A 12,921-nucleotide genomic window follows, 5' to 3' on the forward strand; every position below is an offset into this window, starting at 1 on the left:
CAGGACACATCGGCATACATAGTTAATATCACAAGTGCATGAAAGAAGATGATCAGCCTGGTTTTTCTTTTTATATCTTCTTCTTTAAATGTACATAATTATAGAATTGAGAAAGGATTTAAAACTCTTGCTTTGAATGGAATGATAATGGTAAAACTGTAGCTATCAAATTATTATTTAGAATTTATCTGTAGACAATTGACACAGAGAAGTTCACCTGGACAAAGAAAGAAGTAGAGATTGGGGGAAACCAATTCCTGGGCCAGCTCTTGGGTCTAAGTAGCAGAACAGGGCCTCACTGGCCATTGGAACAGAGACCTGTGAGATTGTGGATGAGAGACAGGCTAGATGTCCCTGAGGCTGGATGGACACCGATGCTGAGAGCAGTCCATGAGGTAGAGTCTACATGCTCACTCTTCCAAGCAGAGAGGTTATGTGCCCACCAGCAGCCTGCTCTGCTCTGAGTTCACCTTCTTCTCATCAATGCTTCTGAGTACATGTCAGAGAAGTCCATAGGATAAAGAAACATCTTTCTAGGGAAAGCAATGGGGTGAGTATGAACTAGTTCACAAGGTAGGCCAGATACTCAGGAAGTTACCCAAGTAGCTTCGAAAATGGACTGTGTTGAAGTTATTTGCCTAGAGCAGGGAACATTCTTGTAGACATGATGAACACAGTCAAGATTCTATTGAAAGAACTGTTTCCATTAGTGATTTTCATCTCGGAGGAAGTCAAAAAATTTTCCAAACAATATTTTTTGAGTTATCCTTATAAAATAATTAAGAACATGTTACCTATTTACTCTAGTTTTATTCTTTGTTATTTCTTATACTTTATTTGGTAATTTGGCCCAGGTGGATGTGAATGAAAATTCATGTACTTTATTTTCTCCTTTTAATTTTTCCGTTTCTCATTGTGTATCAAACTTTCTGAATTAGTACCTATGCACAGTCTTTTCTCATTTCTCTGCCATATTTCAAGAATAAAAACAAGAAAAATACTTGTCTCAAGCATTTGCTTTTCTTAGGCCTGATGGATGCTGTTTCTGTTTGGTTTTGAGACAATAAAAAGAATGTTGAAAATGTACTCAAGTCTGAGCTAATGCACTGAGACAAGAAAGGAAATAAAAGGTATATATATTGAAAAAGAGAAAAATACAATTGTCTTTGTCCTTAAGTAACATTATTATCTGCATAGAAAACATGAAATAAATGGCAAAAAAATCCCCCAAACTCTCCTGGAATTAATAAGTGTTTACATCAAGGTTGTCAGAGACCAGGTTTACCAGTAATAGTCAATTACTTTTTATAAACTTGCAATGAATAAAGAAGAATTGAAATAAAAAATGCAATGCCATTTACATTAGCACACTTTCCATTAGACACTTAGGTATGAATCACATAAAATATGTATAAGATCTATATGGAAAACTTTAAAAGTGTAATGATAGAAATTAAAGCACTAATGAGAGATAGTCCATGTTAATGGATAGAAAACTCAGTATTAGGAAGATGTCATTTCTTTCCAACTTGATCTATAAGTTCAATCAATCCCAACCCATATCCAGGGGAAATATTTTGTGGTTATTGATGAACTGATTCTAAAGTTTGTATGTAGAGGCACAAGACTTACAATAGTTAACAAAATACTGAATGAGAATAACAAACTTGTACAGCCGATACCACCCAACTTCCAAGATTTTCTATAATACTATGGTAATCAAGACAGTGTAGTACTGGCAAAAGAATAGAGAAATAGGTGATGGAAAAGAATAAAGTACTTAGAAGTAGACACACATAAAAACAATCCAGTGACCTGTGGCAGTTTGTAAAATTTTGTTCTCAAACAAAAGCGTTTGACAAAATTTTGCTTTTATTCACAAATCCACATTTGTTGACAAATATAACTGTGGCCATATTCCTCACACAAACACAAACACAAACACAGCCATCTGAGACAGCAAGACATCCATATGCAACAACAAAAAGTCAGACACATCTTACAACCTTCACAAAAATTAACTCAAAATGGGTCATACACCTAGATATAAAACAAAACAAAACAAAAAACTTCTAGAAGACAAAATAGAAAAAAAATCACAGATGCTCTTGGAAATAGATATGACTTTTCAGATACACTAAAAGCAAAATCTATGAAGGAAAGAACCAATAGACTGGAATTCATAAAAATTTTAATAATTCTCCTCTGCAAAACATAATTAATGTGAGGCCCAGATGGGTTCCCGGAAGCTGCTCTTCGGGTTTCTCCGTCGGGCTTCCGGGCTCCCTCGAGCCGTCGAGCAGACATGTAGGGCTTCAGCCCCGAGCTCATCGACTACTTGGAAGGAAAGATATCGTTTGAGAAGTTCGAGCAGCGTAGAGAAGAGCGGAAGACGCAGGAGAAGAATAGTCTTCAGGAAGAAGGAAGACTGTCAGCTGGGGAGCACCCAGGTGACGCTGAAGTGCCATCCTCATCGGGAATCAGCTCTGCCAGAGCCCACCTCAGGGGTGCCAGTGAAGGAGAAACTTCAGATGGGGTGAGTAAGTCGGTGCAGAAGGTCTTTGACTCCATGCTTGGAGAGACGGAAGATGATGAGGACGAGGATGAGGATGAGGACGAAGACGGGGAGACCCCTGAGCAGCCCACAGCCGGCGATGTGTTCGTGCTGGAGATGGTTCTCAACCGTGAGACCAAGAAGATGATGAAAGAGAAGAGGCCTCGCAGCAAACTTCCGAGGGCACTGCGGGGGCTTAAGGGTGAAGCCAACATTCAGTTTGCACGAGGAAAGCGCGAGGAGGCCATTGTGATGTGCATGGAGATCATCCGACAAGCTCCTCTGGCATATGAGCCGTTCTCTACACTTGCCATGATATATGAGGACCAAGGTGACATGGAGAAGTCCTTGCAGTTTGAACTGATTGCTGCACATTTAAATCACAGTGACACTGAAGAATGGGTTAGACTGGCAGAAATGTCCCTGGAACAAGACAATATTCAGCAGGCTATTTTTTGCTATACAAAAGCTCTGAAGTATGAACCTACTAATATCCGTTTTCTGTGGGAGCGGTCAAGTCTGTGTGAACAGATGGGTGACCATAAAATGGCGATGGACGGGTACAGGTGCATTCTAAACCTTCTGCGTACGTCTGATGGGGAGCGCTTTATGCAGCTGGCTAGAGACATGGCCAAGAGTTACTATGAAGCCAATTATGGTACTTCAGCTATTAACATAATTGAAGAAGCGTTCTCCAAGCACCAGGCCCTGGTCTCCATGAAGGATGTCAATGTCGCAGCCGAGCTGTATATTTCTAACAAGCAGTATGACAAAGCGTTGGAGATAATTACAGATTTTTCTGGAATTGTGCTAGAAAAGAAATCTTTGGAAGAAGGTGGCCCCTCAGAAGAGGATAAAGCAGACGAGATGGTTGTGTGTGCAATCCCCAAGGGTATGCCCATTGACATCATGGTGAAGCTCATGGTCTGCCTGGTGCACTTCAACGTCCTTGAGCCACTCAGCCCTCTCCTGACCACGCTGGTGGAACAGAATCCTGAAGACATGGGCGACCTCTACCTTGACGTCACAGAGGCATTCCTGGAGGTGGGCGAGTATGGCTCCGCGCTTCTGCTCCTCAGCACGCTGGTTTGCTCCGAGAGATACAGCCTTGCTGTGGTTTGGCTTTGCCATTCAGAGTGCCGGAAGGCCCTGGGCTACATGGAGCACACTGCCGAGAGCTACACCAAGGTGGTGGAGCTGGCCCCACTCCACTTGGATGCCAGGATCTCCCTGTCCACCCTTCAGCAGCAGCTGGGCCGGCCGGAGAAGGCACTGGAGGCTCTGGAACCGATGTACTACCCAGACACACTGGCCCAGGATGCAAGTGCTGCGCAGCAGGAGCTGAAGCTGCTGCTGCACCGGTCCACGCTGCTGTTCTCGCAGGGAAAGCTGTACAGCTATGTGGACACCCTGCTGACCATGCTGGCCATGCTGTTGAAGGTAGCTATGAACAGAGCTCAGGTCTGCCTGATATCCAGCTCCAGATCTGGAGAGAGACATCTCTACCTTATGAAAGTTTCGAGAGACAAAATATCAGACAGCAGTGACCAAGAGACAGCAAATTGTGATGCAAAAGCGATATTCGTGGTGCTCACGAGTGTCCTGCCCAAGGATGACTGGTGGAGCCTTCTGCTGAAGGCCATTTACTCCCTGTGCGAACTGGCCTGGTTTGAAGAAGCCGAGCTGCTGGCGGACTCTTCGCTGGAATACTACTCATTTTACGATGACAGGCAGAAATGCAAAGAACTGGAATACTTTGGTCTGTCTGCTGCGATTCTGGACAAAAATTTCAGAAAGGTATACAACTATATCAGGATAATGGTAATGGAAAATGTCAATAAGCCCCAGCTCTGGAATATTTTCAACCAAGTCACCACATGCTCCCAGGATGTGCAACATCATTGCTTCTGTCTCTGTCTCATGCTGAAAAACCCAGATAACCACGCCCTGTGTGTGCTGAACGGACACAACGCGTTCGTATCAGGCAGCTTTAAGCATGCACTCGCACAGTACACACAAGCCTTCCGTGCCCGTCGCAATGAGCCCCTCTACAACCTGTGTATCGGCCTGACCTTCATCCACATGGCATCCCAGAAGTATGTGCTGAAGAGACACGCTCTTGTCGTGCAGGGCTTTGCCTTCCTTAACCGATACCTCAGCCTGCGTGGACGGTGCCAAGAATCGCTCTACAACTTGGGCCGTGCCCTTCACCAGCTGGGGCTGACACATCTCGCCATCCACTACTACCAGGAGGCACTGGAGCTCCCCCTGCCCGTGGTGGAGGGCATACAGGTGGACCAGGTGGACTTGCGGAGAGATGTCGCCTACAACATGGCACTCATCTACCAGGGTAGCGGGAACACGCTCATGGCCCAGTTCCTGCTGCTCACCTACTGCACCATATTAAGCCCTTGGCCACGGTGAGGACGGCCCGTGCTTAGCCACCCCTCCCCTTCAGGATGTGCCCGGCAGCGCAGTCGCCTGGCGGGTGGAGCTCCGTGCAGGGCGCCGCCTGGCTTCCATGCCCAACTCCAGCCACATGGCTCCTGTGGTTTGTATGTAAAATTTGTTTTGCCCTTTCACTGTCACTGTCCTCTAGCGCTCTGTAGCACAGCTGTTTTAAGCGCTGAGCTGACAGAATGGCCTGTGGCTCGGGTGTTCCGTTGCTCACGTCAGCATGAGCGCCAGATGCAGCGAGGCCCTGACTTTGAGCCACGCTCCTGGGATGGGACCTGCCAGGCTGGGCACCCTGCACGGGTGGGCGCTTGGTGCCCGGGGGCAGTGGCAAGACATGCCCGCTGCCCCTCCCCGTCCTACAGCCATGCCCCGACCCCTCGGCAGCTGTCCGTCTGCACAGCTCTTGGAATCCCGAACCTGAGCTGGTGTCTGTGTGGAAGCAAGCGTCGCGGTCTGCCCGCGCAGCCCGTGGGCACTGTGGGGAGGGGAGTGCTTATCAGAGAGCTTGAGGCTTCGTGAGCAGCACCTGACAAATGATTGAAAAGGGTGTGTAGTTGGAGAGACTTGACTTAACCATTCTTTCTTAATCTGAGTGCATTTTAGCTGTGTTGATGAAGCTACTTCCAAACATACTGCTCCAAGGCCCGAGAAGGGTGTTGTCCCTGTGTGCGCCTTCCTGAGGGGAGCCTGAGGGCCATGTGCCCAGGGTCAGCGTGGCCCCCATTCTGAGGCCCCTGGAACCAGGGAGTGGAAGAAAGCGTGGCTGAGGACACGTGAAAGCTTAGGTTAGAGCCCCGACCGCCTCAAGGTTGCACCTCTCAGACAGACGTACTTGCGAGATGTCGCAATGGCTTAATGGCAGGTCTTCCGGGGGCAGTGGCGTAATCGGCACGCATGGCTGTGACACCCGTCCGCCTGCGAGAGGCCGCGGGCGGGAGGCTTGGGGTGGCAGAGACGGCGGAAGGCCCGTTAGTTCCTGCTGCTGATCGTAATGTACATCTGGAGTGGAATTCATATGTCACAGGTAAGCGTATCTACTCTACGTGCAATTTAAATAAAGACTTTCTAATTAAAAAAAAAAACATAATGTGAGGAAAATAAAAAAAAGACCCAAAGATTAGAAGAAAATATTTTCAAAAGGCACATCTGATATAGGATCATTATCCAAGTTATAGAAAGAACTCTTAAAACTCAACAAGAAATAAACATCTCTATTTTATTTTATTTGATGTATTTAGTACAGGGTCTCACTACACAGGTTAGACTTGTAGTGATCCTTCCTGTTTTTCAGCCTCCCAAATGCTGGGATTACAGGTATGTGCCATCACACCCAGTCTCAATTGCTGTTTCAGCATGCCCAGCCACTGTGCTCTGCCTGAGCAAGCGCTTTAGTCTGCTGAGCTATCTGGCTGGCCCAACATCCCAGTTTTAAAAATGAGCCAAAGACACCAGACACCTTGAAGAAGATAAAAGGTCGCAAATGAGTAGGTGAGAAGATACTTTACATCATGTACAACCAAGGAAATACAAATTAAAACAAGGAGAGCCCACTACGTGCCTATTCAAATGCCCAAATCCCGAATACAAACAACTACTACTGAGGATGTGCAGCAGCGAGAATCCTTACTTTTTGATGGTGGGAATGCAAAACGGTATAGTTTCTTTGGAAGACAGAAAGGTGGTTTTGTGACAGTGAGAGATGAGCATTTATCAGGAGTTGAGGTGGGGGATAATGAACAGGTAGACTGTAGAAGACATTTAGGGCAGTTAGACTATTCTGCATGACAGTGTAATGGTGGATACACATCAATATACATCAGTCTAACCCATAGCACCGAACACCAAGAGAGACCCCTAATATAAGGCATGACTTTAAATGATCACTGTGTATATGAGTGCTGATCGCCAGTAGCAACAACTCTGGCCACGGCAGTGGGTGCTTATGCCAGGTTGCTCTGTATGTAGGGAAAGGGGGTTTATGGGAAATCTCTGTATCTGCCTCTCAATTTAGTTGTGAATCTAGAACTTCTCTCTCTCTCTCTCTCTCTCTCTCTCTCTCTCTCTCTCTCTCTCTCTCTCTTTCTCTCTGTACCAGAGATTGAACTCAGGACCTTGATCTTGCTAGACTAGTGCTTATTCTACTGAGCTATCTCCCCAGCCCTAGAACTGCTCTTAAAAATTACATTTTAAAAAATGTTTCATGAAGTGGATCAGGCTTTGCTCTCTCACTGGCCAACCAATGGTCAGAGGTGGCTTTCTCCTCTCTTCTGTCAAGGGCACTTGACAGGGTCACTGACAACGACATGATGACCCTTTCTTTGCAGTACACATGAAGGGAGCTGCAGGCTCTGTTCTGAAGTCTGTGAATGCTGCCCCTGGTATGCTTCTGGTTGCAGCTCCACATGCCTGCCTACTTCTGAGCCCCTTCTTCTTATTGACACAAAAAAGCATAAGATATTGCCATATACATTTAAGCCCCAAACTTCCACTTTTAAACTCTTTACCTTTGTCTGTGAAAGTCCTGATCTCCTGCTCAGTTGGCAGGAAGCACTGAAAAATGATTCCAAGTTGTCCCCAGTAAGGACCATGGTCCAGCAGTCCGCACTGATTCTGGCATACAGGAGAAAGCAGGATACTCACTCTCAGCAGTGCCCAGAGGGCCTCTGTGAGAGCCCAGGACACAAGCAAGCACAATTGATGCAGACCTTTGTGGAACTTCTCTAGAGGAGCGGTTGTTCACTAAGGTCCACATGGTGGCTTGTTAACGGGCGCGCCCCGCGTATCCTTGAGCAACAGTTCACGTGGCACACAGACTGGGGGAGTTCATGGCCATAGACCTGGAAACCTCCTCCGGGAATCATGACGCAACTGGCACCAGGGTGACAGGGTGACTTGTGAAATACTACCAAGTGCTATGTTTGGTCCTACTTGTTCTCTGTCCTTACTAAATTCTCCTCAGGAAAACCATGAACTCGCCACCCTTTTAATTTTACACTTTTCACATTCCTAAACAATGAGGTTCTCACCTTGGGGCTACTACTAGGGTTACTGGTTTAGGCAACTTTGATGTCAACTTTCTTTCTAAAAACCATTTTTGCTGCACATAGTACATAAAACTGTATTTGAGGTTTCTAAAATTCTGGAATAAATGTTTTATCTTTAAGGACATTTCTGCTATGCTGTGGTGAAGTTGTCAACACTTCTTAATATATAAGAATTCCTCCCTTTTCCTCCAATATATAATTTCTTCCACATTTTCTGATACATCATCTAAGCCAATTTGTTGGCACATTTCACCTCATACCATAGAGAGAAACCACAGTATAGATTTTTAAGTGCTGACAGAGAAAGAACTGTTAATTTGTCTAGTCTGCAACCTGTGCAATTTTCTACTTCTCACACGGAGTATAAATTTCTTGATTTTCAGATCCGTAGCTTATTAACTATTGATATTCCCAAGGAAAAAAAGTTGGCTTTCCTAGAGAGGATTGTTTCATGCTTGCTACTTTCTTGTCAGGGAAGTATTCGTAATGGTGAACAACAACAGAGCCTCAGTTTAGAGAGACTACATCTATGGGATCAAAAGCCAGCAAAACAAACCCTTGTTCCAGGGATTTGGTTTAAATTCTAAGGATGATGTACTTTTAGGGATTTTAATTTCCTGCTGGTATGTACTTTCTGCATCTAATTAGGAGGCTCACATGGATGATTTCTAGCTTTCTCTGCACCATCTCCTCATGCTTGTAGGCCTGGAACTGTCTTATCATTTCCTCTGCAGAAGGGTACCTCCCACCACCCAGGGGCCTGCGCCCCAGGGCTCCAGAGTCATGTTCCTCAGCACTCTTTCCTTCAGTGCCCACAACTAAGCAGCCATCAATTTTGGTCCTCTGGTTTGTTCAGTAGCACAGTCTTCTCTTTCCTGTTGGCATCCCCCACTTAGTATCATGCCACCATCTTCCCTAGGGATTTATATTGTTAACCATTTCAAACTATCCTTCTTGACTCTAGTCTTATCCCTCCAATTTATTCCCCATGAAAGTACCAAGGACATTTTCAACAATGCACATCTGAAGAAACCATCCTCTCCAATTGCTGGAGGCCTTAGCATGTTGTGCCAGGTGCTACTTGTCTCCCCACATTATTTCAAATTCAGTAAATGCGTACACAATTAGCACTCACTCTATTTGATTGCACTCATCTACTTGTCTCTTTTCTACTTCTTCTCCAAGGCACCAGAGATTAGCCTGGAAAGTCATGAAGAGAAGGTCTATGTTTTTCTGAAGACTATGTCAGAACCTAGTTCAGTACTAGCTACCTAGAATGGGTTGGCTGTTTATGGACTGAACGAATCAGTACGGCAAGAGTGCACTCTGCTTTCATAGTCTTGCCCAAATTTGGAACAACAGACTGAATATCAGTCCACAGCTCGACGAGTTCCGTTCCCTATGCCCAGCTGAATGTGCCAGTCGATATAAAGCTCAGGTGTAGACCCGGCTGGCAGGGTCCATCCTGTCCTCACTGCCTTTGCTCAGCTGTGGCCAGATTCCATATACCTTTCCTCCTATGTGTAAAGTGCACCAAATGGAACTCTAATCTTCTTAAAGAGTTAATGTGGTTCCCAGAGAGTGACTTAGGCACTGGGGAGAATCTGGCTCATTATTTAATAGCCAATAAGGCCAGCTGTTTCATTTCAAGAAATTAATGGTCTTTAAAACCTTTCCATATTGTACCAACTGCTCTTCTCGATGGAGAGCCAAGTGACTTTGACTAGTAAGGTTGATAAAATCCAAACGCTGTTACTCCTGCTCTAGCCTTCTCCACAATACTGGTAGAGGCTTCTGGTATAGCTGGTTATTTTTTATTTTTTATGTTTTTTTTACAGCTGGTTATTTTTGTGTTACTCTCCCTGAAGATTCTCTGAGAGATTTTCTCTGCTGAATGTCTTTGGTTGCCCCCACAGAGACTGCAAAAAGATGATGTCCAACAGCTGCATTCTGAGACCTGCTGGCTTGACCCTTGGCCTTCTTGACCTAAGTAAGCATGCCTTTCATCACGGGGCCTAATTTGGCTGAGACAGCAAGCAGCTTGCTGCTTTCACAGTCACCGGTTCCATCTTTAGCCACCTGACATTGCTCATAGGTAAAAAAAAAATCACAGAGAATTTTTTATGTAACCATCTCTTTCTTATTAATATTCCACCATTAAGCAAAAAGGTCAAGGATAGGTTAGATTAGGCCACAAATCCATATTATGAGACAAAGATAGAATGGCCCTTAAATTTTTAGCCATTGATCAGTATTTTACTTGAGGACATTTGGGTATTAATGAGAATGAATAAAATATGTCCATCTTCTACCAGAAGCTAATGTTTCTATTCCTTTCTAATATAAACTTTTGCCAAGGGCAAGTGAAAAACTATATACAATACAGATATAGATACATAAGCATGTAATAGCCTGCATATGTTAAAGGGACTGTTTATTTAACTTATATTTGGCAGGGCTGACTATGATTTAATATTAATATTTCACTTTCTTTGTATTTCCTGTGCTGTTATGCTTCTATAATTTCAGTAGGATTGACACTATACTTTTTGTTCCCATGGAGTTAGCTGCCTGCTTCTTCTCATGAATGCTTCCTCTCCTCCTCTACTTTCTGGGATGAGAACAGGATGTTCTTTTCAAAAGCTGGGAAAAAGGAAAAACAGATAAACCCTTCTTTAGGTAGCTCTAGTGAACACACACTCTGGCCTCTGAAGCTGAATCAGGCTCTTGACATGGAGGCTGGAGCTTCTCATTTCATGCTGCTGGTAGGGTTTGGCATGAAGGAGAGAATCAGGACACAGAGTTGAGAACTTGCTGCCACTCACTGTGCTTTCTTTATGTTGGGGGGGGGGGTTTTGTTCTGTTTCAGAAAGGCAGAAAGGTAGAGTCCAGAATAGAAGTATGTATACACACTATGATATGTAGATGGAAAAGCAGGCCCTGGGAGGTTTCTTTCCTCTTTCTTTCCTACTTTCTTTCTTTTTTGTTTTTTGAAACATAATCTCACTATACAGTTTATGCTAGTCTCGAACTCACTATACAGCCCAGGCTGGCAATAAGCTCATGGCAATCTTCCTGCCTCAGCCTCCAGAGAGCTGGGACTATAATTGTGGGATGCTAGGCTGAGGTTTCTCATTAGAACTACTACATTCTTTCTGATATCAAGAAATCCTTCAGTACAGTAAACTACTGTTTTTAAGTGTTTCCTTCCCATATGTTTTTACAAGTGAAATCTCTTTGACGGCATTGTCATTCTATTGGAAGAGGGTTTTAGTTACATGGGAACAATAATGTGAAGATTTAAAAAAAATCTCATTTAATAAGTTTTCAACTTCCTGAATCACTAAACTCTCACTCACCATTTTTTCCAGCAATAGGTATGAAATACTATTTTTTTTTGTTATTTTATTGAGAAACAAATAGCAATGAGACAGTTTCAAATCAAACTGGGAGGACAGTTTCAATAATTAACACATTGTATACATTCTTCCTAGTGGTTAATTGCTATACAAGATGCAGACATGATATTCTATTTACAAACACCATAAGAACAAATCCCTCTATTCATTAAGAGAACGTAACTATATAACTATCCTATCTACTTTGAATACACAGATACAAAATGGACATTCATCTGTATACTTTTTTTTGTTAAGTTCTGTTATTTGAATATTATAGGTGTGTAAACTCAGCAAAATGTTCTAAAAGAGTCCAGTAGCCCATAATAGTATCGGGTCTTCCGCTTGACTGGCAATGTCAGAAATTGTTGACCTGAGTCCCCTACAGCTCAACATAACAGCATGGCTTTACTTCTTATATATCGTTTTTATACTTTTCTGCTGGATGGTTAAGACCAAGGTAAAGCAGGACCTATGCAACAAGAGTTGTAGCTTTTGGGTCTGATAAGGTCAGTGAAATCCCCTCAGGATTTATCCTGAGATCCTGTACCATGAAATACTATTTATAAAAAGTTTGGCATGTAATTCCAGAGAGTCTGAGGATCTTCTGAGAGTCTGAGGATCTTCTGAAACCAATCACTAGGCAATTTAAACATGCACAGAGCCGGGATTGAGAACCCCTTCTCTCACAGTTCTTTTGGGTTCAGCCATATTAGTACCTATACTGTTACAAGGCAAGACTCCTCCCAGCAAATGTGCTCTGTCTTCTCATGGAAACTGAAATAGCAACTCCTGCTGTCTCTGTGAAACATGGTGGGAGCTCTGACCAGATGGATCTGAGTGACATGGCTGGGCTGATGTCTTAGGAGATGCAGAGAAGGCTGGGTCAGGCCTGCGGGTGCAGGGACTAACTGCGGAAGGCACACAAACAGGCAGCAGGCCAGGGAGAAGAGCACAGATTTTACCAGAGGAAGTGCAGTCATAACCAAGAGGCCTATTTGGATCCATTTTGATTATATCCCTGAAGACCTGGTTCCATGTGGCATCCCAAACATCCTGACAATGTGCTTCAGGATACAGGAACCCTGACACAGGGAGTAACTGCAGTGAGAACAAGGTGTAGGCTGGTGGATGTGTGCCAGTAGAGAGCATAGCGAACTGCCCAGTGTTGAGCCCTTTAGCATGGGTGTCAAGACCACCTTGCATTGTGCAGGATTACCGCACGATCACAGCTAACATTGCTGGAAACTATGCTGTGAGATGCTATAGATGCTGGAAACTATTGCTATTTAACATGATGTGTGTACAGAGCATTCCTAGAAGTATCAAAATAAATGAAATCATAAAGTAGCTAAGAGAAAACATAGATAATGACTTTATAATGACAGATAACCTTTTATATGTGAAAGTGAAAGAAAAAAACATGAGTCAAAAGTTTGAAAATTGAACTTATAAATTACCATAAATA

General features: G+C 44.0%; 1 protein-coding gene and 1 pseudogene across 1 annotated transcript in view; one reads left to right on the forward strand and one right to left on the reverse strand.

Annotated features, from left to right (window-relative positions):
• The window catches only part of Pard3b (par-3 family cell polarity regulator beta), a 1,028,738-nt gene that overhangs the window by 29,816 nt on the left and 986,001 nt on the right, over positions 1–12,921 (reverse strand). The window lies entirely within an intron of this gene.
• On the forward strand, positions 2,306–5,059 carry LOC105741556 (annotated as a pseudogene).

The sequence above is a fragment of the Octodon degus genome, unplaced genomic scaffold (assembly GCF_000260255.1).
Source record: "Octodon degus isolate 3935 unplaced genomic scaffold, OctDeg1.0 scaffold00016, whole genome shotgun sequence".
Classification (NCBI taxonomy): domain Eukaryota; kingdom Metazoa; phylum Chordata; class Mammalia; order Rodentia; family Octodontidae; genus Octodon; species Octodon degus.